At 39.9% G+C, this 26,809-nt stretch overlaps 1 protein-coding gene and 1 long non-coding RNA gene across 2 annotated transcripts in view; both read right to left on the minus strand.

The window, feature by feature from the left end:
* Positions 1-11,637, minus strand: part of LOC145431522 (uncharacterized) — a 246,480-nt gene extending 234,843 nt beyond the window's left edge. Inside the window, exon 1 of the long non-coding RNA XR_013911859.1 lies at positions 10,712-11,637. This is a non-coding gene — a long non-coding RNA (uncharacterized LOC145431522). The remainder of the gene's footprint in view (positions 1-10,711) is intronic.
* The window catches only part of ntm (neurotrimin), a 508,104-nt gene that overhangs the window by 400,228 nt on the left and 81,067 nt on the right, over positions 1-26,809 (minus strand). The gene's annotated exons all lie outside the window — the stretch shown is intronic.

Consider the following 26,809-nt stretch of genomic DNA (forward strand, 5'->3'; position numbering starts at 1 on the left):
ACAACCTAGCATAGAAGATTTTTTTAGAAATGCTACAGTAAAAGCTCTTTTGACACTGGGATACAACTCACTATTTTAGTACTATTGGTGTCACCTGCTTCCACTCATATATCTGAAATTGTTTTTCCTAACACTACTGAAAAGCACAGAATTAATTAGTAGCAGCAACATTACAATCAGAATAGTAGTAGTAGTGTTAAATTTTGCACAATAGTATGAGCCAGGTACAACTACCTTTCTTACACAACACTCTGGCCTTTCTTTTAGTACATCAAATAATAAATGGACAACACACAGTGCTTTTCTGCTATAGCAGGCAAAGCACTTCACAGTTTGGTCTGCTAACAACATGCTCACACACACAGCTGTCATGAGCTGGGACACCCTGTGTTGATCACACAGATACGTGTTGCTGTTTGGCTGTTTAAAACAATGTGTGCGTCTGTTTATGAATAACAGCAGTAATATAATATAAAGTCGTCGATATGGACATGGCTTTGACACTTAGCGCTACAGCCCAGTGTTGGATGATATACTGACCATTATGCAATTAAGCATCTTTTCTCATAGAAAATGAGTGCACAAACTCAGCATGCCCAAAACATGGCTTTAATCAACTTTCCAGCCCTTTGAATTTTGTACTTGTAGAATAAATTCAGTTTAAATTATAAATAATACTTTGGTTACTTGGTTACTTTGTAAATTCAAATGAAATTATTTGTGCACTGATAAGTTCGGTAGTGCAGCTGTTATGATACAAAAAAATGCTATAGATCCACTTGGACAGAGAAGGTCCTGGGTGTATATTATGTTTTAGAATGAAATTCTGAGAACAGTTCCCTTTTTGAAGGCAGGATCTCCGAGTTTTAGAGGATGATGGAATTCTCTGATGGAAAAGCTGCAGATCAGTCAATCCAAGAGAGGTTGTTTCATATGGATAATCTTTTTTCTTTTCTGAAGGATGAAATCTTTGAAAATACTCCAAGTCAGGCATGGTAACTTGGTTGGAATTCAACAGCACATATCCAGCATGGTGACTTAGGTTACCTTTTCATATGTTAGTTTGGATGAGCTTGTCTTTTATATGACAGTTATATAACCTTTATATAACTGTCACAGCAAACTTTCAGCACTTTCTTTTCCCAAACTGTTGTCACCTTCTCAGCTCTGCTCACCTAAATCCTTAAGGACTTGGAGTATTTGCATAATTATACTGAGAGGCTAAGCTAGATGTACTTTCATAACTCATCAGTACCCACGTCACAGATACTTCGTGCTATAATTGTTAACTATGTGTGTGTGTTTGAATAAGGACTTCATGTAAGGTCTGTTTAAGTGTACATTCTTCGATATATGATACACTGTGGTGGTGCTAATCAAAAAGCAAGACCTCAAAATAAGTATGTTTAATACTGCAACTGAGAGTCAAACAACTTCTTTTGATGGCATGCTGAGAAAATGTAACAATCATCCATTCTGGCCCGATGACTCACAATGCATTTGGGGCAAAGGCATGTGGGTGAAAGCAGCAGGAAAATGTAATGTGTGTTTGAGAGCATCCCAGCTGGGCAAATAACAGTCTATTGTGTTAAACAACTATGCTGGTGAAGACTGAAACCCTTCCCGGAGGATATGCTGACACTGATGTGGTGTGGCGCCCTTAGGGAGCTTATCCAGCCAAGCATTTGTGGCCATTCAGCACACCAACCACACCGTGACACAACTCTTAGCAATGTGAGGCAGTCAAATGACAATTCACAATTCTTCTTTTTATTTTCAGCATTTTTATGAACAGGAAAAAGAACAGGTGTTGACTGAACAAATGACACACAGCCAAAATCGATTTTTTTCATAAACACTGGGAATTTTATTAAAATTTTATGGACATAATTTGCAGTTCGAATATGGCTACACTATAGTTCAAGAAAGCATTTCAGCAATAATTAAATCATCTAATTTGAATGTGACAATTTGAATAGAAAAAAATATCTGCTAAAGTTTTTAAAGTGTTGGGTTGAGTTGTTTTTGTTATCCACAGTAATACTTACTTTTTCTTTTCAAGGCAGTGTTGAGGATTAAAAATTAAAAATTAAAAAGTCCATTACCCTAGACTTCTAGATATCTCTATATATACCTTCACAGGTTTGTCATTTGGCCCTTTCATGAATACGAAAAAAAAATAGTGATGACTCCTTGGATGATGAATCAACAATGTGACCAGCTTAACTCACTTAAGACACATTTTGTCAACATTTGGCAAGTTCTGAGTCCACTCCCTGGTGGAGTTACTGGAAGACCCTGAAAACACGATGAGCAGAAAGAAAGAGAAAACAAGTCTCCCTCCCCTGTACAACCCTTCAGCCTCTACTGTTGTTTCTCCAGCAGCACTCTTAATATTGATTTTTGATGCCAGACTTCTGGAAACACTGCAAACGTGACAAGTGTCTACACATACAGTAAATGCATGCATACAAACACAAACACACATATTGGCAACATGCTGGGATGAACAAATAAAGGTTTTTGAAGCCTTTCCCTCAAATGACAAGTGACATTGGTATCCAGGGGACACTTTGCTTTTGGTCTCAAGCCAAGTAAATGGAATGAAAGGGACAAGAGAGGGTAAGAAAGTCTTACATTCACAGCTGATACTTAAAGATGTTGCTCAAATCAACAGGCTAATGCTAGGTACAAAGAGGACAAGTTGACATGGGTGGTTGTGCATTTAAATCTTAAAATTTAATCAAATCAAAAGAATAAAAGTAGATGTCCTTAAAGTGTTTGTTTTTTTCAGAGAGGTGCCCTGACAGCAAGTAATCACATGGCACAATTCAACTCATGGGATATCCCATGATGGTTTGCCACAGCCTTTAAACTTAAAAATAACACATTAAAAAACACATTTAAGTGCAGTTTGCATTTACTGGATTAAGGACCAAAATTATTAAGTCAACATCGGAAAAACTTACAAATACTCTCACAAAATGGATTGCTCTGGACAGTAGCTCACTATCATTGGTAGAAGATAAGGGGTTAGAAATTGTGCTACAGTTAGCGTCAGGTGAAACAACTTTCCAACTTCCATGCCGAAAGACTATTCCAAGTGAAATTCAACAGCTTTATGACACTGAAAAGCAAGCAAAATTAGATGTATTACAGACAGCCATGCTAATATGGAGGATCTGGATATGTTTTCTCGTCTTCTAAAGAATCAAGAGGCTGTTTTTGCTGTTTTAGACAAACAAAAGCACAAGCTAGTCATTTTAACTCCATCAAAGCTGGTAAAACTCCAAAAGCTGGCTACTGTCATTGAGCATTGCAGTTAAATAAAAATATTTTTTAACTTATTCTTACCGTTTCTTCAAAAAGCTCTACAGTTGACAATTATTGTGTAGATTAATAATTACTTTCTTGGACTATCTACTACAGATTTGTGGCTGAGCTTCTTAAAGTTGAGAAATATGTCTCAAGTTCAATGGTTTTACCTACTTTCCGCCACCTGCATCACACCATGGAGGTCTCCGATGATGACTCAGACTACATGGTTAAATTTAAGACTGTGTTCACAAAGTACCTAACCCAACATGTAGCTACACTCAACAATCAGTAGCTCGAGATAGCTACTGTGCTTGACCCACACTTTAAGGATTTAAAGTGTCTTCCAAGTGGAGAGTGAGAAAAGGTTCAGATCAACCTTGAGGCACTGCTGAATTAACAGTGTAAAAATGCCACCTCGTAGGAGCCAGAAAAGACAAAGAGCCTCCTCCTCTCTTCATTGTCTTCAAACTCTGATTCAGATGAGGAAGCCCTGTGTAACAGGGCCCTTAGTTCGTACAGAGCAGAATCCACCATCAACGAGAAAGACTGCCCGCTGCAGTGGTGGTCGAGTCGAGCAGGGACCCACCCACAGCTGTCTGTACGGTGTCCCTTGTGAGAGTCTGTTCTCACTTGCAGGTCACATAGTAACAATAAAGAGAGCTGCTTTGAGCTCTGAAAATGTGAACAGGCTAGTTTGTCTAAGTAACTGGCTGAAAGAGATGGACAGTAAATAAGCATAGAGGTATTGTGAGTCCAATGAGTTTGTTTTTGTTGTTTGTTTGTTTTTGCACTGATCATACTGTTTTAGCCTAATATACAAAATAATTTTGGCTAAGGTTACTTTGTATTATTATTATTTAAAGACAATACTATTTTGAAAATGTATTTAAAATAGCACTTTATTTTTAAGTCTGCCCAATTTTGGCCAAGGATAATATTTTTGTTTCTCTGTTTTGAATTGACATACAGTTTAAATGTTTTTTCCCCAGAAGTTAAAAGAGCTTAAAATATTCATGTCCATGTCTATTATTTGATTCTCTCACCCACTAAAACCCCTTTAAATTAATAAAAGTCCAATGTTTTATTGTCTCTGGTGTGGCAGGTGACATACTGGGTGAAGAGTGGAGGGAGAGAGGAGAGTGGAGGACAGGGAGATGTGATTAAAGTCCCCAGAGATCAGGAAAAGGGCCTGAGGATGCTGTGTTTGGAGTCTGCTGGTTACAGTGTGCAGGACCTCACAGGCTGCTGCAGTGTTAGCAGAGGGCAGGACATACACAGCTATCATAATGACGTGTGTAAACTCTCGCGGTAAATAGTACGGTCTCATGCTAACCACTAGCAGCTCAATGTCCTTACAGCATAGCATCTCTTTGATAGATAAATACCCAGAGTTACACCATCTATCGTTCACAAACGCAGCCAAACCCCCTCCTCTCTTCTTACCACTCTCCGTTGTTCTGTCTGCCCGGATCAGATGTGTGTTTATGTGTGAGTCCGGAGTTAGCGCGGTTAGCCACGACTCTGTGAAGCACATCACGCTACATTTCCTGTAGCTCCTCTGATGTCGGGTTAGAGCCGCCAGTTCATCCACTTTTTTGGGGCGTGATCTCACGTGGTATCTGTTATTACCTTCCCCATAATAACAGATACCACAGTGATACAAGGAGCAGGAATGTACAAAATGTTTAATGTGTACTTCCGGTTTGTTTAACTTTGAATCAGCTGTGCTACAGCAGCAGACCATCCCAAGTGTCACTCTTGTAAGCTAAGAACAGAAAACTGGCAAAGGCTGGAAGAATGTTGCATGGTTCGATGAGTTGCTGTATCATAGAGTCAGAATTTGGTGTAAACAACATGAAAGTATGGATCCATCTTGCCTTGTATCAGCTGGTAGTGTAATAGTGTAATTTTGTGGGGATAAGTTCTCTTCACACATTTTATGCCCCTTAGTACCAGTTAAACACTAGCATTGTTTCAATGCCAGAGTCCACTTGCGTGACCATGTCGATCACTTTGACATACCCATTTTCTGATGGCTGCCTCAAACAGAATAACATATAATGTCACAAAGTTCATATCAAACTGGCTTCTAGAGCAGGGCGATATGACCAGAAATATTTATCACGATATACATTTGAAAATTTGCGATAACGATATAACTGACGATATAATTGACACTGACATTGACAAAATACTTTACAACTCCACAACTTTATTAGTGCAAAAAAACAAAACATCAATGCTGTATTTTCACAAGCAGCTGTTTTTTACGTGCATTAAAGTTATATAAAAAATTTAACAGTGCAAATGCAAATTCCTTGCTGACAGTTTAACCAAAAGACATTTCCAGTGGAAATTGGCCGACATATCCTCAGCATAATCATGTATAATATTCACAAAATTAAAAAAGAGGTTATACACACACAATACGGTAATATTATTTTGAAGCACAGTACGTATCACTCTGCGAGGCTCCTGCCTATGATAGCCATAATGCTCCAACAATCCATCACATGAGCGCTTTATGTGGTACACGAGCGCTGTGTACCACATAAATTCGTTTCAAGGTCAGTAAATACAGCCAGAATTCATAATTAAGGCACATGGGATTATAAGGGGGGCAGCACGGTGGCACGGTGGTTAGCACTGTTGCCTCACAGCAAGAAGGTCCTGAGTTCAATTCCACCATCAGGCCGGGGTCTTTCTGTGTGGAGTTTGCATGTTCTCCCCGTGTTTGCGTGGGTTCTCTCCGGGTACTCCGGCTTCCTCCCACTGTCCAAAGACATGCAGCTTGTGGGGATAGGTTAATTGGATAATACAAATTGCCACTAGGTGTGAATGTGAATGTGAGTGTGAATGGTTGTCTGTCCTTGTGTGTTAGCCCTGCGACAGACTGGCGACCTGTCCAGGGTGTACCCTGCCTCTCGCCCTATGACAGCTGGGATAGGCTCCAGCGCCCCCCGCGACCCTGAGAAGGATAAGCGGAAGCGAATGGATGGATGGATTATAAGGGGCACTGTCGATTTTCAGAAAAATCAAAGGATTGATTTTAAGTGTGCCGTATTTTCCAAAAAACACAGTAATGATGGCCCGCTAGCATGTTTACCAAAAATAGTGCTTTGTTGTGTATCTGACGAACAAAAACCAGTTCTACACCACTGAAGTTGCAGCATTTTTACAAACCAATTCTGGTTCATCATTTCATTCAACGATCCGCTTTCACCCTTCTCATTCTCCATCGCCGCCATGCTTTTTCTGCCATGTGCGTATGAAAACAAAGGCACTGCGCATGCGCATTTTACCCATATTCTATCGCGATATTTCATTTTCTTATCGTTGCCCAACATTATACCAGTATTACCGTGAATGGTATAATATGGCCCAGCCCTGTTGGCTTCTTGACTGTGGTTTCATGACAGTGGGTTCACTGTACTCGGGTAGCCTTCCACAATCACCACATCTCTATTCAACAGAGCACCTATGGGAACTTGTAGAATGGGAGATTTGGATCACACATGTGCAACTGACAAATCTTTAGGAACAGCATGATGTTATCATGTTAATGTGGAAAAAAGCTGTTCTAAAAGAAAAGGCTCCAACCTGCCAGTATTAAGTTATCACTAAAACAACGTCTAGTAAGTGTAGTCCTTATAACTACAATAGACAAATACACAATACACAAATATCCCAGGATTTTTATTTAAGATGTTGTACAGCTAATACCAGTTTTAAACAAGGAATGGGAGAAAATTACTAGCCCTGTTAAAATCGAATGAGCTACATCTTTTTCAGTAACAACGTATTAAAATGTTCATGTCAGCTGTAGTCTTGTAACAATTAACAAATGTTCATGGTTTAGACAGCTAGAGTTATCTGTCTATTAAACCTGACATCATTAGCCGTTTCCAGGTCCAAACTCTGCTTCTGGCCCCAAAGTCAAAGAAACACTGTGGCATCACTGTCAGTCTAAATTTATAAATTTTTAATAAAATGATCAGTGTTGGTGCTCTACCAGGTGTAACAATAAAGTTTAACATCCAGGCATCCATGAGAAACAGGAATTATGAAGTTTAACACAGAAGTTAGCAGAGAGTTAGCTTGCTAGTTTTCATCCATACCATGCTCTGACTGAAGAATTTCTGAATAATTAACACATACAGCTCTGCTATCACTTCCAACATAAATGAAGAGAGAAAACTAAAAAGCAGTGACATTTTTAGGGTCACTGCAGTTGGGCTAACTGGTTTATATTGATGTACTCCGTTGGAGCTAGCTACAGAGCTATGATTAGCACAGTGTTTCCCAACCTCTTGGAGCCACAGCACATATTTCACATCCGAAAACAAATCACATGCCACACCACCAAACAAAAATGTCACAAAAAGCATATTGATAATTTTTACCCGCACACCAGGCATAGCAGACTTGACCCGGTTTGTCCCCAGTATACCTTTTTTGCTTTCGTCTGACCACTACTCATGCTAGTTTTCATCTGGATAAGAATTTTCTCCAATACCCAGGTCAGATTGACTGGTAACGTGACAGTTCGCAATTGTTATAGACAAATGCAGGAAAAAGATGCTGTAAATGGACCATACTTCAGTCAGGAGAAAAACTGAGATAATCCATCCACAATACAGAAAAAATTGTCATTGTCATTGTTACTCGTCATGGAAAATTCCAAATCAAATCACTTTTATTGTCACATCACATGTGCAGGTACACTGGTACAGTACATGCGAGTGAAATTCTTGTGTGCAAGCTTCACAAGCAACAGAGGTGTGTAAAAATACAATAACATAAGAACAAGCAAAATATAAGAATGGGTAAATCTGTGAATTATATGAATAAATATATGTACAATATAAGAGTGTATGCGCATTACTGAATGTGTATACTAAATATGTATATCTACTAGAGATGGACCGATCCGATATTACGTATCGGTATCGGTCCGATACTGACCTAAATGACTGGATCGGATATCGGAGAAAAATAAAAAATGTAATCCGATCCATTAAATATCACGAAAGCACCTCACAAACTTGCAACACGCCGTAACTCACCTCGGTGATCTGGATAGCATGTGGAGCTTCGCTAGCAACCCGGCATTTCATCTCCGACAAAGTTATCCCCGAGAGAAGTAAAGCAAGTGTGTAAGTCCATCTCTGAATGTTTGTAAAGCATTCCTGCGTTAAGCTTAACGAGCGACTGCCTCTTGCTCTCCGGCTGCTACTTCAATCGTGAAACTGCTTAAATGATCAGCTGATCGGCTTTTCTGTCCTGAGTCCATCTTTGTTTTTGGCCCACTTTGCACCAGAAAGAGGAAACCAGCAGCTGAACAACAGCAGCACGTTTAAGCTTGATCAGCTGTTGTTAGAATTTATTTAATATTACTTTCTACACCAGGATCTTTTTCTACGTAGCTGACGGCTGGTAACTGTGCAGGGGCGGATCTAGCAAAGTTTAGCCAGGGGGGCCGATAGGGCATGAACAGGGAAAAGGGGGCACAAAGACATACTTTTCTTTCTTATTCTCATTTAAAATGTCGAGCTTTTAATAAATAATTATCTGACAGCCAAAGTTTTAATTTGATGTAAAATGAATAGAAGTCAATTACTGTATATAGTGACTATTAAGTCTAATATATATATACCCTAGTAAGCTATAGTACTTTTTCCTTTGGGAAGGTACCATCTGTGCAGTCTGCAATTTTGTTGAAGAAAGATGTTGAATCTATTTAATATTTCTTGAAAAATAATTGATTTCTGTGCATTTTTTTTCACACTGCATCAAATTAAGGTTGATTACGTCGATTAAGCATCATGAGGTGGAGCGTGAGGGGTGGTTCCCTATTTTTTATTTATTTATTTTTGTTGTTGCTGGGAGTTGGAACCCTATTAGTTAGGTTGCTTAATATTTACGCTAAGTACTCTTTAAAATACCAGAACAGGGAGGATGGTGTAGGTCTAAGTTTATTAGATTGATCAGTATTGCTGAACTATGAAATATTTTTTTTGTATACAGGTATAACAGAATAGCTTTAGTGTAGTTGTTGTTTTAAACTTGAGTATGAACTTGCAGACTTGCAAAATGCAGCAAGATATTTTAAAAAACAGTTTTGTTGATTAAAAAACACTATATCGGATTCATATCGGTATCGGCAGATATCCAAATTTATGATATCGGTATCGGTATCGGACATAAAAAAGTGGTATCGTGCCATCTCTAATATCTACGTGTGTGTGTATGTATATTATATATATATATATATATATATATATATATATATACATACATACAGTGGGGCAAAAAAGTATTTAGTCAGCCACCGATTGTGCAAGTTCCCCCACTTAAAATGATGACAGAGGTCAGTAATTTGCACCAGAGGTACACTTCAACTGTGAGAGACAGAATGTGAAAAAAAAAATCCATGAATTCACATGGTAGGATTTGTAAAGAATTTATTCGTAAATTAGGGTGGAAAATAAGTATTTGGTCACCTCAAACAAGGAAAATCTCTGGCTCTCACAGACCTGTAACATCTTCTGTAAGAAGCTTTTCTGTCCCCCACTCGTTACCTGTATGAATGGCACCTGTTTGAACTCATCATCTGTATAAAAGACACCTGTCCACAGCCTCAAACAGTCAGACTCCAAACGCCGCCATGGCCAAGACCAAAGAGCTTTCGAAGGACACCAGGAAAAGTATCGTAGACCTGCACCAGACTGGGAAGAGTGAATCTACAATAGGCAAGCAGCTTGGTGTGAAAAAATCAACTGTGGGAGCAATCATCAGAAAATGGAAGACATACAAGACCACTGATAATCTTCCTCAATCTGGGGCTCCACGCAAGATCTCATCCCGTGGGGTCAAAATGATCATGAGAACGGTGAGCAAAGATCCCAGAACCACACGGGGGGACCTGGTGAATGACCTGCAGAGAGCTGGGACCAAAGTAACAAAGGTCACCATCAGTAACACACTACAACGGCAGGGAATCAAATCCCGCAGTGCCAGACGTGTTCCGCTGCTGAAGCCAGTGCATGTCCAGGCCCGTCTGAAGTTTGCCAGAGAGCACATGGATGATACAGCAGAGGATTAGGAGAATGTCATGTGGTCAGAAGAAACCAAAGTAGAACTTTTTGGTATAAACTCAACTCGTCGTGTTTGGAGGAAGAAGAATACTGAGTTGCATCCCAAGAACACCATACCTACTGTGAAGCATGGGGGTGGAAACGTCATGCTATGGGGCTTCTTCATTTCCGGTTAATACTTGTACAGCTGCTGTTATTGTGTATATATTTATTTATATTTAGATTTCTTCATACATTCTTATATAGTTCTATATTGTGTATTGTGTATTTTGTTGTACAGTTATTTTATTTTCAACTTTAATTTATATATTTATCTTTATCTTATTCTTCCCAGTTAAATTTACCCTTCATTCTAATTTGTGTTGTACAGTTATTTCATTTTTAACCTTAATTTATATTCTATTCCTTCCTAGTTAAATTTACCCTTTTTAATTTTTCATATTTATTTCCTATCTTATTCATAGCCTTTTCCTTTTTTGTTTTCTTTAGGTCACGAGCAGTTGTCCAAGCATTTCACTACATATCGTACTGTGTATGACTGTGTACGTGACAAATAAAATTTGAATTTGAATTTGTTTTTCTGCCAAGGGGACAGGACGACTGATCCGTGTTAAGGACAGAATGAATGGGGCCATGTATCGTGAGCTTTTGAGCCAAAACCTCCTTCCATCAGTGAGAACTTTGAAGATGAAACGAGGCTGGGTCTTCCAACATGACAATGATCCAAAACACACCGCCCGGGCAACAAAGGAGTGGCTCTGTAAGAAGCATTTGAAAGTCCTGGAGTGGCCTAGCCAGTCTCCAGACCTCAACCCCATAGAAAATCTGTGGCGGGAGTTGAAAGTCCGTGTTGCTCGGCGACAGCCCCAAAACATCACTGCTCTCGAGAAGATCTGTATGGAGGAATGGGCCAAAATACCAGCTACTGTGTGTGCAAACCTAGTAAAGACCTATAGTAAACGTTTGACCTCTGTTATTGCCAACAAAGGTTATGTTACAAAGTATTGAGTTGTATTTTTGTTATTGACCAAATACTTATTTTCCACCCTGATTTACGAATAAATTCTTTACAAATCCTACCATGTGGATTCATGGATTTTTTTTTCACATTCTGTCTCTCACAGTTGAAGTGTACCTCTGGTGCAAATTACTGACCTCTGTCATCATTTTAGGTGGGGGAACTTGCACAATCGGTGGCTGACTAAATACTTTTTTGCCCCACTGTGTGTGTGTGTGTGTATATATATATATATATATATATATATATATATATATATATATATATATATATATATATATATATATATATATATAATTTTTTTAATTAAATAGAATAAACAATAAAACAAAATATACAGAGGTTGTCAGTTGGATATTGTGCAAAACAAGTGGCATTTGTATACAGTATGGAGTGCATAATGTTGAAGTTCTGGTAAGTGAAGGTGAGGTGTCTATGAAGTGTTCAGCAGTCTGATGGCCTGATGGAAAAAGCTGTCTCTCAGTCTGCTGGTATGGGACTGGATACTGGAGAACCTCCTTCCTGATGGAAACAGTCTGAACAGTTTATGGCTGGGGTGACTGGAGTCCTTGATGATCCTCCCTGCTTTCCTCAGGCACGGCTTCCTGTAGATGTCCTGGAGGGAAGGAAGCTCACCTCCAATTATCCGTTCAGAGCACCGCACTACTCTCTGGAGAGCTTTGCGGTTGTAAGCGGTGCTGTTGCCATACCAGGTGGCGATGCATCCAGTGAGGATGCTCTCAATGGCACAGCGATAGAAGGTCCTGAGGATGCGGGGGCTCATGCCGAATCTTTTCAGTCTCCTGAGAAAGAAGAGGCGCTGCTGCACCTTCTTCACTGTTTTGTTTATGTGTCCTGACCACGTAAGATCCTTAGCCAGATGTACACCAAGGAACCGTAAGCTGCTCACTCTCTCCACGTGCCGAGGAACTTAAAGGAGGACACCCTCTCCACATAGTTACCTTTTATGGATAGGGGAGGGGAATCAGTTCTTGTTTTGCAGAAGTCCACGACCACTTCCTTGGTTTTCTTGGGGTTTAGGGTGAGGTTATTGTAGTTACACAATTCTGACAGTCGCTGGACCTCATCCCTGTAGGCAGTGTCATCAACGTTGGTGATGAGCCCCATCAAAGTGGTGTCGTCTGCAAATTTGATGATGATGTTGCAGGGGTGCGTAGGGGTGCAGTCACTGGTGTAGATGGTGTATAATAGTGGACTCAGCACACATCCCTGTGGTGAGCCAGTGTTGAGCGACAGGGTGGATGATCGCTGGTTGCCAACCTTGAGACTGATTGTGAACGGTCTGTGAGGAAGTTTTTGATCCATGCACATGTGTGTGTGTGTGTGTGGGGGGGGGGGGGGGGGGGGGGGGAGTCCAATTTACCAGCTTGTCTATAAAAATGTCTGGGATGATAGTATTGAAGGCCGAGCTGAAATCAATGAAGAGCATCCTTACTGATGTCCCAGGATTCTCCAGGTGATGCAGAGCGGAGTGGAGAGCAGTGGGAATTGCATCCTCTGTGGACCAATTTGCCTTGCAGGCAAACTGGTGGGGGTCGAAGCTGGGTGGGAGGCAGTCCTTTATGTGTTTTAGGACCAGCTTCTCAATGTACTTTGCAACCACTGGAGTCAGTGCGACGGGTCTGTAGTCACTGAGGCTACTGATGGTGGTGGACTTGGGGACTGGGACTATTGTTGATGATTTCAGGCAGTGAGGGACAGAGGCATGTGTCAGGGAGAGGTTGAATAGTCTGGTGAACACAGGAGCCAGCTGGTTGGCACAGGCTTTGAGCACTCTACCAGGTATTCCGTCGGGGCCAGCAGCTTTCCTCTGATTTACTGCTCTGAACACATTGCGGACCTGATGTTGTTGGAGGCTAAATGTGTTCAGAGCTGTGCACAGTGGATGCTGTGGGCAGGGTGGTGTGCATGGTGGGGGTGACTGCAGTTTTCTCGAAGCGGGCATAAAAGTGGTTAAGTTCCTCCGCTAATGAGATGTCCATATTATCTATATTTGTCCCATTGGCTTTGTAATATGTGATGTGTTTTAGGCCCTCCCATACCTTCCTGGAGTTGTTATCAGAGATGTGATCTGATAGCTTGTTTGAATAGTCCAGTTTTGCTGATCTGATGCCTTTATTATTTCCGCACATCCTCCTCAGACACAGTGTGCGCACTGACGTCATCTGCGGTGCGCACACTGTCCGGTCTCATGGTGTTCGCTGTGTCAAATCTAGCACAGAATACGTTTAGATCGTCACACAGAGAGGCCGTGGTCTGCGGTGTGCTGGTTTTCCCTCTAAAGTCTGTGATTGTGTTTAGTCCCTGCCACATACTCCAAGGGTTGTCAAACTGTTGTTCCACCCTTTCCCTGTACTCACGTTTGGCTGATTTGATCGTCTTCCGGAGTTGGTAATGTGCGTGTTTTTAGTCCGATGTGTTTGCGGAGGCAAAAGCGGTGCTCCGTGCCGCCAGTGCCGTGCGAACATCTTTGTTAAACCACGGTTTTTGATTTGGGAAGGATTTAACTGTTCTGGATGCGATGACATCTTCCACGCATTTTCTGATTAATCCATAGACTAAGTCTGTGTACTCATCGATATCATTTGCAGCCAGGTGAAACATTTCCCAGTCCGCGTGATCAAAACAGTCCTGCAGCGCGGACTCCGATTGGTCCGATCAACGGCGCACCGCCCTCAGGGTTGGAGCTTCCTGTTTCAGCTTTTGCCTGTAGGCCGGAAGGAGCAGGATGGAGCTGTGATCTGATTGGCCGAATGGGGCACGGGGGAGAGCTTTGTACGCATCCTGGAAGGAGGTGTAGCAGTGGTCAAGTAGCCGATCTCCACGAGTGTTGAATTGGATTTGTTGGTTGAGTTTTGGTGAAACTTTCTTCAGGTTTCCCTTGTTAAAGTCCCCAGTCGTGATAAACGACGCCTCTGGGTGTGCGGTTTCCTCACTGCTGATCACGCTGACTGTGCTCGGTCAGTGTCAGCTTGTGGGGGAATGTAAACAGCCGTAATAATCACTGCTGTAAATTCCCTCGGTAGCCAGATGGCCGGCACTTAATCATCAGGTACTCCTGGTCCGGTGAGCAGAAGGATTTGACCGGGTGCACGTTCACATAATCACACCAGCTGTTGTTGATCATGAAACACACACCACCACCTCTGCTTTTCCCATTAAGCTCCTGTGACCTGTCCGCGCAGTGCACAGAGAACCCCAGTAGTTGTATTGCAAATTCCGGTACCTTGTCCGATAGTCAGGTTTCTGTGAGGCAGATCACGCAGCAGTCCCGCATCTCTCGCTGGAATGAGGAAAAGTAAAATTAAACACAAAAACCAGCTGTTGCTTGGGGGAGCTCACAATGATGCTGCCATACTCGGCACCATCTTGCATCTATTTCGCAAGATGGCGAAATGGACCCAGATTGTCATGGTTCTGGGTCGGTGACCCAGTGTTTTTGGTTTTTGTACTCTTATTTTTGATATTATGAATTATGACAGTTTGTGTTTTGGTTTCCCAGTGTTTATTCTGTGCTCCCCCTGTTTTCCGTCGTCCCTGCCTGTGTATCACCTCTAGTGTAGTCAGGTCTCTGTGTTAAAGCCCGCGTCTCTGAGTCTGTGTCTTTGCGTGTGTGTTTCCTGCTTTATTTTGAAGTTCCGTGTCTGATCTTAGTGGTCGTGTCCAAATTCATGGGCTGCATCCTCCTGAGGCCGCATTTGTAGACCGATTACGTCCCAGCGACGTGCCGAAGGCTGTCCAAATTCGTAGACTGCTCCGAATGCAGCCGACAAATGCGTCCTCCTTTTCCCCGAATTTGAAGGATGGGTCGGGTGTGTCCTTCGTGGCCTACCATATCCCAGAATTCATAGCGCGGCCCAGCCAAACTCCAGTTTCCAACAATGGCGCCCGCTACTAAGTTTTAAAATTACTCTTACTAATCTTTCTGGGTCACAAAATAAACTTTTAACATATTTTCAGGTGAGAAAGTAGCTGTGTAAACATCAAATATCTGCTCGGTTTATCAAGATATCGCATATTTGCAAAAGTGCTTTGACGTTTTCGGAGACGTCTGCTACCCACCAGCTCGATAGCTAGCCGGGAGCTCGAGGGTTACTGATGCGGCTGAGAACGGCACAACTCCCGGCACATCATTTTCAGATCACCGCGGACTTTCGCTGCTCGGGTTAAACGTAATATATAAGTCACTTAGACAACCTAAAAATGTTATTGTTGGGCTTTTTTCAGTGTTTTGTTTGTTCGTGAGTAAATCGGTTTGGCTGAGATTAAAGTTATTAGATTAGATTAGATAAAATAAAACTTTATTAATCCCCCGGGTGGGTTCCTCCTTGGTTTTCACACAGCTGACTAAACGTCAAACAGAAAACTGATTAAACAGAAGTGTGAGACGGTCAAGAATTTACGCCAGTGTCCTGTTATATTTTAGATAGCAAGGAGCAGACGGCTGAGTTTATTAAACTCCATCGAGACAGCGGTGACGCTAATCAGAAGGCTAGACCGTCCAATTTCACAGCCATTTACTTCCGGCCTACCCAACCTTCTGAGGACCCGGCCCACGTAGACCGCGAAGGCCGGGTCCTCAGGAGGATGCAGCCCATGAATTTGGACACGACCAGTGTGTTCAGTTTACGCTTCCTTGTCTCGTCAGTTCTGATTTCCCCCAGCTGTGCTCTCCTTCTGTGTCTCATTCCCCTCGTTACTTCCCAGTGTATTTAAACCCTGTGTTTCTCTGAGTCAGTGTTGTGTCGTCCATCAAGCTGTGTGTTTCCTCGTGTGCCTCTCCGTCAAGTGTAAGTTTATATTTCCCAGTTTAGTTTTGTATGCTTTCCCCGACCAGCAAATAAAGCTGTGGTTTTGAGTTCATCCCTCGAGTCTGTGAGTCCTGCATTTTGGGTCCTCATCTCCTGCCTGCCACACAGCGTTTCATGACACAGATAGCTTCATGTACTGATTCAAATCTTTGTTAGCCTCAGAGTGATTCTTTTCTAACCTAATCAAATTATCACTGACTTTTTTAGGGGGTTGTTCAGATTTAATAGAACAAGAGACAAAGCATTAAAACATGTTAAAAACACACCAGCCTTAATAAATGCAGAGCAGTTTTGTTCCCAGAAGCAGGGTCATCACTTAACACTTAACAACCGGATTGTGTCACTTCTGTATGGTATTGAGACATGCTACATGCCTATTTACTATGACCTTATTATCCTTAAACAAATAACATTGTGTTTTTGTGCTTGCACTAAATGGTGAAATAAACAATTTCTGTTGGAGTTTTCCTCAGACATTATAGTTGGGAGTAAACTTTTTTTTTTTTGTTTCATTCTTTTTACTGTGTCATTGCCACCATTGTCACACTATTGGCCATACTGAAGACGACAGTGACAAAAGTGCTTAAGAAGCTAATGGAAAGACCTCAAAAGAAAAATATTTAAGCCAATTTAATGACAAGCAGTGCAAATGTATTTGGCTCTCAGATGTTGATAATTTCATGGCTGAGTGAATCTATTGTTGACAGTCTTTCTCAGTCAATCCAAAGTTGTACACTGTGGTATTATGCAGCTATTATGACTTTCATCCAAAGCAATTTCATAAAAAGTTTTTTAAAATTTTAATGCTACTGAGGTAAGACATCTAAAACCATGAGTGAAACTGTGCAATTATATCAACGAGTTGTAAGTGCCTGTGTGAAGTAAAAAGTACAATAACTAAGATCCCAAAAACAAAATGATCACATGGCCTGTTCTCTTTCTGGAGTCAAAATGTTGAATAGCAACATTTCAGTTTCCCTTGTACATCTCACTAGGAACCCTGTCAGACACAAAAGCAAAAACCCAGACATGCTGCAGTGCATACACATCATCTTGTTCTATCATCCTACTTAATTTCTCATTTCCTTGTCATGCCTTAGGTATCTAAAAGCACCCCTAGTGAAAAAATTCAACTTTTAAATTATTTATCTTCCAGCTGCATTGGTATCATGTGTACCTATTGAATAACAGTTATTAAACAGGTGTAGTGTAGTGCCAAAATCCAGACTTAAAAAGGGGTATAAGTCTTCAATGGAATTGAGAACTTTTGAGTCAAGTTATCAAATCAAGTAATCAAAATGAACAAAAGCTCATTTGAGAAAGTTGCTGTTGGGTCTGCGCTTCCACAGGCCCCGCTGGTTTAGAGACTTATTCCCATTAACGAAGCAAGACGAACAGCTCAACTGGTTTTTCACATGCTAGCAAGGGAAGGATCTCAGAGCAGCCCTTCTGCCCTCGGTAACAGACCACTTCGAAGAACCAGCTTCCCCTGCAACCTTTTATTTCTGTTAAACACAGTTTCACAAACACCCATTGTAACCCCCCCACGGTTATAAAAGATAAGGCACTGGGTGTGTATGTGTGTGCATGCATGTGCACGTGAGTTTGTGTGTGTTTGTGTTTGGGGGTGCGTTTGTGTGACTTCCTGCTCACCAAAAGGGTCATAAAGGCAGGAAGTTTACTAAACAAGAAAACAGAACCTTCACATAGGACGTGCCTATAATAAAACACTACAGCCTCCCCCACCATTAAACAGGCTGGGGAGGGCAATAGAAACAGGAGAATGTCTTTGATCATATAGTTTGAACCAAGACTTACAAATTTAACTACAATAATGGCAGCATTTAACACTTTGACTCTAACAGTTGTGAGTAAAAAAGAGACAGATGAAAGTAAAGAAGCACTAAGCCTTACTGGCACAGCAGAGAACATGAAGTCCACTTTAGCTTGGTGGGACTACATGATGCACCTTGAATAGCAAGCATGATAGGTTACAGAAGAGACAAAACACAAGTGGTAAAAATTCAAAGTGCTGATCAGCATCTTATTTTATTCAAGTGATCATTTGCTGTAATAACCAAAGAATATACTAAACATCTCAAACTCTTGTTTACGTGCACTTATTAATCACTATTAATGGTACCTTAAGTAATTGAAAGCAGCCCTGATAATGTATACTCAGGTTTGTGTTAAGAGATATTAAAGACCACTTCATTCTTGTCACACTTTAGTAACATTATTAGTGCTATGAATTTTACTTTCACGGATATTTTCTAGGGTGAATTAAACTTCCCTGAACATGGTGGGCAGATCAAAAGTATGAGTGGGTGAAGTGTACAGGATTCACAAGACACCTGAAAACTACGTAGATCAACTGATGTATTACAAGGTTGTATTTTAATTCACATGGCTCAATGGAAATGAACCGAGATATGCAGCAATTAGTCGTGATGAGAAAGCCAAGGTGATGGCCTGACAAAGACATTTCAATATTTTTCATTAATTAAATGTGTTTTATAGTTTTCATTTAGTTAATTCTGCAGTGATGATATACATATTGACTTTCACATTCATTTATACTCTGTTCTTATGTAGTTTTATGTAGTTGTATGTAGTTTTTTCATTTTATCACACAGCACTACAGAAAGAATATGTTGCATGTTCATTCCATTTTCTGTTGCATAAAAAAAAAAAATTTCTCTTTTTTTTTTCTTTTTTTTTTTTTCCTGTAGCAATCTGAATCCACTAAAGCTGTGATTTTAAAAGGTTTCTGTTCGGGGCCAGTGTATTCTGTATGAAGATAATGGGTGTTTTGACACACCTCTGGAGTTGGTTTCCATTAGCAGATGAGCAGACCTCCTGGGAGAGCTGACAATTGGGAGTGCCAGGTTGCTTGACAGGGTTATCAGTAGGCAGCCTGCAGCAGTTCCTTCACACTAATGCATTAGGTTATCACAAATGAAAAGCAGAAGAAGGTATGAGAAAGAAAACTCAAGATTGCGGAGACAGAGTTAGGAAAACTGCAACACAGCTTTATAATAATAACCAAATGAAGCTGTACTACATTTCTGTGTTTGTATAAATATATGTGACTCATAAACCTATTAACTTTCTGCAGGATACAAACGCCGGTTTAAAGAAAGACTGGCAAATTGTGTCTTAATGTATTATACATGTTACTAAATGTAACTCCGTAGGATTATTGTCATTCTTCAAGGTCTTTAACCCAGTCTTTTTGAGTTGTTAGTTCATGTTTCGTTTTTGATTTTAGAACTATGAGCTTTCTTTATAGTTTATGTTCTGGCTTTATAGTTTTCACTTGGTGATCATTTGTTCATTTGTTTTTTTGAGTTTTGTGTTTTCATGACTTGCTTTTATTTGTAGTTGGGGTGTTTTTTTGTTAGTTCCCTTTTGTGATTTCTTTTTACTTCCTCAGCCATGTTCCTTGGGGTTTACGTTTTCTTATTCACTAGTGAAGGCTATCAGCCTGCCATTTGTAACCCATAGGTGTAGATTTTACAACGTTCACATTTGGTGGCACAGAAAGTATTAATAATTACAAGTTAATGCAACATTGCTATCCACATTAAGAATGCCTAAAAGGTCCCATATTGTTAAAAAGCATTTTAGGACAGAAAGTATGAGCTGTGAAAATCTGAAATTAGAAAGGCAATGGAAATTTTATTTATAGAGTATTAGCACATTTCATTATACTTAAATTCAATGTGCATACCATACCATACCATACCAACTTTATTTCTAAAGCACTTTAACATAAAACCAGGGTTTCACAAAGTGCTGTACATGTTAATAGCATACGTAAAGAAAATTAAAATGAGATACGATAAAATAAATAGATACAATAAATTAAAACATGTTAAAACAAATTGAGTCAACCCCTCTAATCAATGCCAAAGGCTTCAGCGAATAAATATGTTTTAAGAAGACTTTTAAATTCAGAGACAGAAGAGGCCTGCCTAACATGCAAGGGCAGATCATTCCACAACTTTGGAGCAGCTACAGCAAAAGCACGATCACCTTTAAATTTATACTTAGTTTTCGGTACCTTAAGGAGCTGCTGATTGGCGGACCTAAGGGAACGGGCAGGTGTATATGGTTGTAGTAGCTCCGAGAGGTAGGGGGGGGCCAGGCCATTAAGAGATTTAAAAGCAAATAAGAGAATTTTAAAAACAATCCTAAAATGTACAGGTAGCCAGTGGAGTGAAATTAAAATAGGGGTAATGTGCTCAAACTTTTTTGTTCCAGTTAAAAGACGTGCTGCAGCATTTTGCACAACCTGCAGGCGCCTAATGGACGCATCACTAATCCCAAAATAAAGTGCGTTACAATAATCCAGCCTAGAAGTAACAAAGGCATGGATTACTGTCTGAAAATGCTGTTTCGATAAGATAGGCTTTATTTTGGCTAATTCCCTCAAATGAAAAAAGCTAGATCTTACAACAGCTCTGACCTGGCATAACACAAAAGATAAAAACATATAAACTTAAATAGGTTTACAATGTCAAGAAATCACAGGCTGCAAGAAGCTCCATAAGATCACCTTAGCAGCATTAGGACAAGACTTTCGGGGAACTTTTGGAGACAACTTGAAGCACATTTAGTTAGGTTAACTGTGTTACACTGGATAAAACAAGAAAAATCTTGACTGCTTGATATGATGGATGACAGGTAAAGCACATCCCGGTCCTCAGCTCCTCTAAAGTCCACAGCTTGAATTCCCAAATGACCCAGTCTTTCACTGGTTGTGGGACCATGTGGGATCAGGCTTGACCGCCAGCCTCTACTGACTACGTCACTACATACACTACATACATAATCCAAAAGGAGTACTTTTCTAATACAGTTTCTCAAATTATTCACAACACTGCTCCTTTCAAAGCCCACCAAAAGCATCTTGAAGAAACAGCGACAACTGATTCTATGACTGAGTTTCATGATCAACAGTGTCAAAGGCAACAGTGAGATCAGGCAGGACTAAGACTGAAACACTCCATTAATCAGTGTTGATCATTAATGATTTCAGTAAGAGCTAAACATTTTTTCTTTCAAATATTTTGCTGAAAAAAAACAAAAACACTAGAAAATGGTCTATAATTATCAATTACTAAGGGACGATTCATGGTCACCTGAACCAACCCTATGCTTTATCAAAAAGAGAGGTTTAAGCCTAATCTTAAAATTAGAGAGGGTGTCTATATCTTGAATCCAAACTAGAAGCTGGTTCCACAGAAGAGGGGCCTGAAAACTGAAGGCTCTGCCTCCCGTTCTACTTTTAAATACTCTAGGAACAACAAGTAAGCCTGCAGTGTGAGAGCGAGGTGCTCTAATGGGATGATATGGTACCACATTGTCATTGAGAAAAGACAGTGCCTAAATTACTCAAGAACTTGTATGTGAGGAGCAGGATTTTAAATTTGATTCTGGATTCAACAGGGAGCCAATGAAGGGAAGCAATATAGGAGAAATATGCTTTCTCTTTCTAGTCCCAGTCAGTACTCTTGCTGCAGCATTTTGAAGGCTTTTTAAGGGAGTTCTTAGGACATCCTGATAATAATGAATAGTAGTCCAGCAATAAATTCATGAACTCATTTTTCAGTGTCACTCTGAGACAGGATGTTTCTAGTTTTGGAGATATTGTGCAAATAGAAGAAAGCAGTCCTACATATTTGTTTAATATGTTCATTGAAGGACATATCCTGTGACCTGTTCAATTTATTCCTATTCAATGTTTTATTTCATATGAAATAAGTTCAAGGACTGTTTTGACATAGACTTCTATATGGCCAGAAGTCCATTAGAAACCACAGGTTGTTGTTTTTTTCTTTTTTTAACTAATGCTGGTTTAAGACATTTGCTTCACTTTTTAGCAGCAGCACAAATGTGTTTGCAACCAGCACTGAACACTGTGGCAATCAGGGCTTGAGATTATCCCCCAAGAGGACATTAAAGTGAAGGACAGGACAAGGTAAGTTGTACTGACAGCAAGAATTTTCCCAGCTTTGCAGTGTTTCTTAAAAAGACTGACTGACTCACTCAGTTTACCACTGAATGAAGTTACAGCAAAACTGAATATACATATATCCATTACTTTATCTTGATTTGGGAGAAATATGTTTAGAGCTATTTGATCATTGCCATTATTATTTTCTGCATGTCTGCTCTGTGCAAAGTCATCTTTTATCTTCACAATCAGCTTCAGAATCAGAATGCTTAATTAATCCCAGAGGAAATGATGTCACAGTTGCTCCAAGACAGTGAAAAATAACTAAACTAAATTAAATAATACCATATATTACAAAGTTACAAAATATAACAAAAGCGCTCCAATAAATACAAATAGTTCTCATTATAAATATCCCAGCATATTGCACAAAATTAATGTTTGACACTGAGGTGCCCTTCTTATCATATTAACTGCAGTTTTCTCTAAAGAGCATGTAATATTAAGGGTTGTACAATTATTGCACAAGTTGATTATAATGGAATCTGTTTTGACAGGGTCCACCTTTGGAGTAAAGAGTATGACCTGACAGTATTAACATCTTCCACAATACAGATGCACACACACAAACACAGTGGCAAAGGGAATAGTCCGTATTCTAAAACATCTAATTTGTGACCAGAGCTGTATTATAGTGCTTATGTACGCAAAATATACATGTTGGCCAAAAGCAGATTCTCTTTGTTGGATTCACTTAGGAAGTTGAAAGCAAGTACTGCATAAAGGCCTTAAAAGAAGGTGATGCACCTTCAATTTTATGATACCTGTGTAAGTTGTGGGACTATTTTGAGTTTTTGTTAGCTTTGTATTTTTGACAATCTTTCATTAATCTTTCTGTTTCATTATTCTGTACTGGTTTCAGTTCCCTGTTTATATCAGTTTTTTACACCTATATTTCAATGTGGTATGAATCAGTTGATGAAAATATAAACTTGTTGATTTCTCCCACAATTTTGTTTGTTTTCACACGGAGACCAATCCAAGTGAACTCCAAGTGAACCAAAATGCGGTATTACAAACCACAACAGAATGTTCAGTCTGCTTTCTTTCCATCAAAGAAAATACAGGAAGATGGTGCTTCGTCCTGGGCTATTGTGGAACAAAGAGGATTTACAGTCATTTCACATTTGCACATCTATATTATCTTCCCACATTGCTATGTTTTTTTTTTTAACTCAAACTTGTAATGTCACTGGTAGGTGGTTCAGATTCACACCATTAAACAAACTACTCTAGAGTTCATTTGGAATCATACAGAGACTAAACACAGGAGTTTTTTGTGTTGTGGTTTCATACTGTCTTGTTGGTTTCAGCCTGGTTCACTAATCCCTATCCCCTCATTATCCTCTGTGTGTATGTATTTCAGTCTTCCCATGTAGAGTGAGTTTTCAGTGTACACAGTGGTATTCACAATGAACAAATATGTTACTTGCTGCTGTGGAGAACAGAGCAACCAGTTAACAACAGCTCCTGTCACCCACACTTTTGGTTTCAAGATGTCTACTTGCCAAATGAATATGACTTACCAGTAAATAAAACTGGAACTATGTAAACTATGTAAATAAAACTGAACTTGCAAGTGATATGATTATTATTATTATTCAGTTGTACTGGAATATTGGACATAACTTGGCCTCAGTCTAAGCTGTAATGGCAACAGGTTTATGGTGTGGGATTTTTTTTCAGGAGTTGGGCCCTTTATTTCCTTTTTTATTATTCTGTAATGGTTTCAGTTCCCTGTAATGCTTTACGATGCCATAAATATTTTGGACAATTTCATGCGTTCAACTTTGTGGGAACAGTTTGGGGGTGGCCCCCTCCTGCTCTGACGTGATAATCATATCATATTACATATACAGACAGCAATACTGATGGTTTAGTTCTCACCAAAAATGGCTGAGCACTGAGTCAGAAAATTTTGGGCCGAATGCAGGTCCCAAGGGGCAAATGGTAGCGTTAGTCACAGCACAAGGTTTGTTGGGGGTTTTTTTTGTTTTTGCTTTTCAAGCTAGAGGTCAATTAGGTATGCTAAAGAGTCTGGGCACCAGTTCTCCCTGCAGCTTATCTGTATTCTGCACTTAAATCCATGGCCAATCTCAGAGTCATCCCGCGTCCCTGCTCTGAGCATAATATGGAATGAGTGGGAGAGTTGAGGAGGGTGAAAAGGAGGGAAAATGTTCTTTTATCCTGTGTGCCTTAATAGCAGAAAAGAAACATTCTCTTTCCATCTTAGCTCTTCTTTCTTCTTTATGAAGAGTGCATTTAGGTGTATACATATACTGTAGGTGTATTGGAAGAAAATGGCTGGCAGCTGGAATTGGATGAACAAATGTCAACTAAGTGTTACACTGTCACGCTATGATATAAGATCCGACATTGCAAGAACTACTAAATTTATATACAAACAAAAGGACAGTAGTCCAAAATTATATTATTATTATATAGTATATTATTATATATTACTATATTATCCATCCATCCATTCGCTTCCGCTTATCCTTTTCAGGGTCGCGGGGGGCGCTGGAGCCTATCCCAGCTGTCATAGGGCGAGAGGCGGGGTACACCCTGGACAGGTCGCCAGTCTGTCGCAGGGCTAACACATAGGGACAGACAACCATTCACACTCACTTGCACATTCACACCTAGTGGCAATTTGGGTTATCCAATTAACCTATCCCCACAAGCTGCATGTCTTTGGACAGTGGGAGGAAGCCGGAGTACCCGGAGAGAACCCACTATTACTATATTACTATTTTACTATTATTGTTCTGAGGCATTTTGATAAGATGCTGCCTTTAGCCAGTGAAGAAGTATTTTTAGTCAGAATCTGTCACTTCATTCATTTGATCATTACCAGCAATGTTTTCCAGAGATTTCCCCAGATTGTAGGTGTTAGGGTACTCAAGTGACTTGATGCAAACACCCTGTTATTTAATCTGTTATGTTACTCAAGGCCAGTTCATTACCCTTTACTGTCAGTCTCAATTTTTTGATGGGGCTGAGGTGTTCCTGACGAAAAATCAAAGCTAACCTACAACATGTTCCAAAACATAGATAGGGCTAAGCTACAGAACATCAGTTTTAGGTCCTAGAGGTTGAATTAGGAACATGTACTATACATGTAATGTACGTGTACATGAAATCGTGATGATTGATCGGAACATCTCTGTATAACATCTCATGTATACGGAGACTTTTTTATACACATGCACATTGGGGGGCAGGGGGTATCTATTTGTTATTGACAGTTCTTAGTTTGGTTTTTAACATTATTCTAGTGCTTTAGTTAGTGCAGGCTGACTTCTACTTTGTTTCTATGATCATTTCCACATTCTGAGTTTTCAGATTCTGCTTTGTGTTCATTCATTTTCTGCTATGAGTTGTGTGTGTGTGTGTGTGTGGGGGGGGGGGGGGGGGTGTCTCCTGGGTTGTCAGGCTGCTTCTTTTCTGTTTGCTTGTTTTTCCCACAACTGAGACACTTTTGTGTCTCAACGTAGACTCTTTTCTGTTGCAGTTGTGGGTCTTTCTTGCCAGCCCTTAAGAGCACAATCTGACCAATATAGACCCATCAGATTCTGCTTTATCCACTGAGGAGTTAGAAACAGTATTGTCGGTGTGTCTGGTGATTTTCTCCCACATGTATCCGTCCACAAATTTGTGTGTCAAGATTGTGTCTTAATGACTTTCAGGCAACAGGTATAATTTGGAGGACAAAATTTTCGTTTCCATCATGTAGTCTACCTCAGCCCTATTCCTAGTCCCCGGCATCTAAGCCCTGTCTCTCCTGTGTTCTTTCTCAGATCGTCTGTTTCTCTTTGTGAGTTGCCTGTTTTTTTCTATTGCCTTTTATTGTGGATTTTTCTGAGCTTTTTAAACATCCTTAATAAAAGGGTCATCTTTTGTTTCCCTGTACCTGTGAATCTACTTGCTTTTATGTTGCTTTTTTTATTCTACTGTGTACAGTGTCCTTGAGTGTTCTGAAAGGCACTTTCAAATAAAATGTATTATTATTATTATTATTATTATTATTATTATTATTATTATTATTATTATTATATTATTATTAATCTAAGAATGCAGAAGAATGTGTGGCTAGTGTACATCATCAAATTAAACATCAAAACTGGATAATGAGAAGAAGAAATGTACTGAAAGGAATATATCTGAGAAAGCTGAGAAAAACTAAAAAAAATAAGACTCAATTTTATTTTAATTCATGTCTTATATGAATAGTAATAACTTTCACACACTTTTGCTTTTAACACTCTTTTGTACCCAAGAAATAAATAAAGAATTTAATCAAAACACAGCCCCAGAAAGGACTTTGACTAGCATGTCAATATGTGCTGTCAAGAGTTCCAGGCTAAACATCAATATGTGATGAGATAGCAGTGATCATATGGGTGAGTCTCTCTCACCCCAGCCGGTAGAGGGCCCATCCCTCCCTGAGCTTGGTTCTGCCAGAGGATTCTTCCTGTTAAAAGGGAGTTTTTCCTTCCCACTGTCGCCAAGGTGCTTGCTC

The sequence above is a fragment of the Astatotilapia calliptera genome, chromosome 10 (assembly GCF_964374335.1).
Source record: "Astatotilapia calliptera chromosome 10, fAstCal68.1, whole genome shotgun sequence".
Taxonomy (NCBI): Eukaryota; Metazoa; Chordata; class Actinopteri; order Cichliformes; family Cichlidae; genus Astatotilapia; species Astatotilapia calliptera.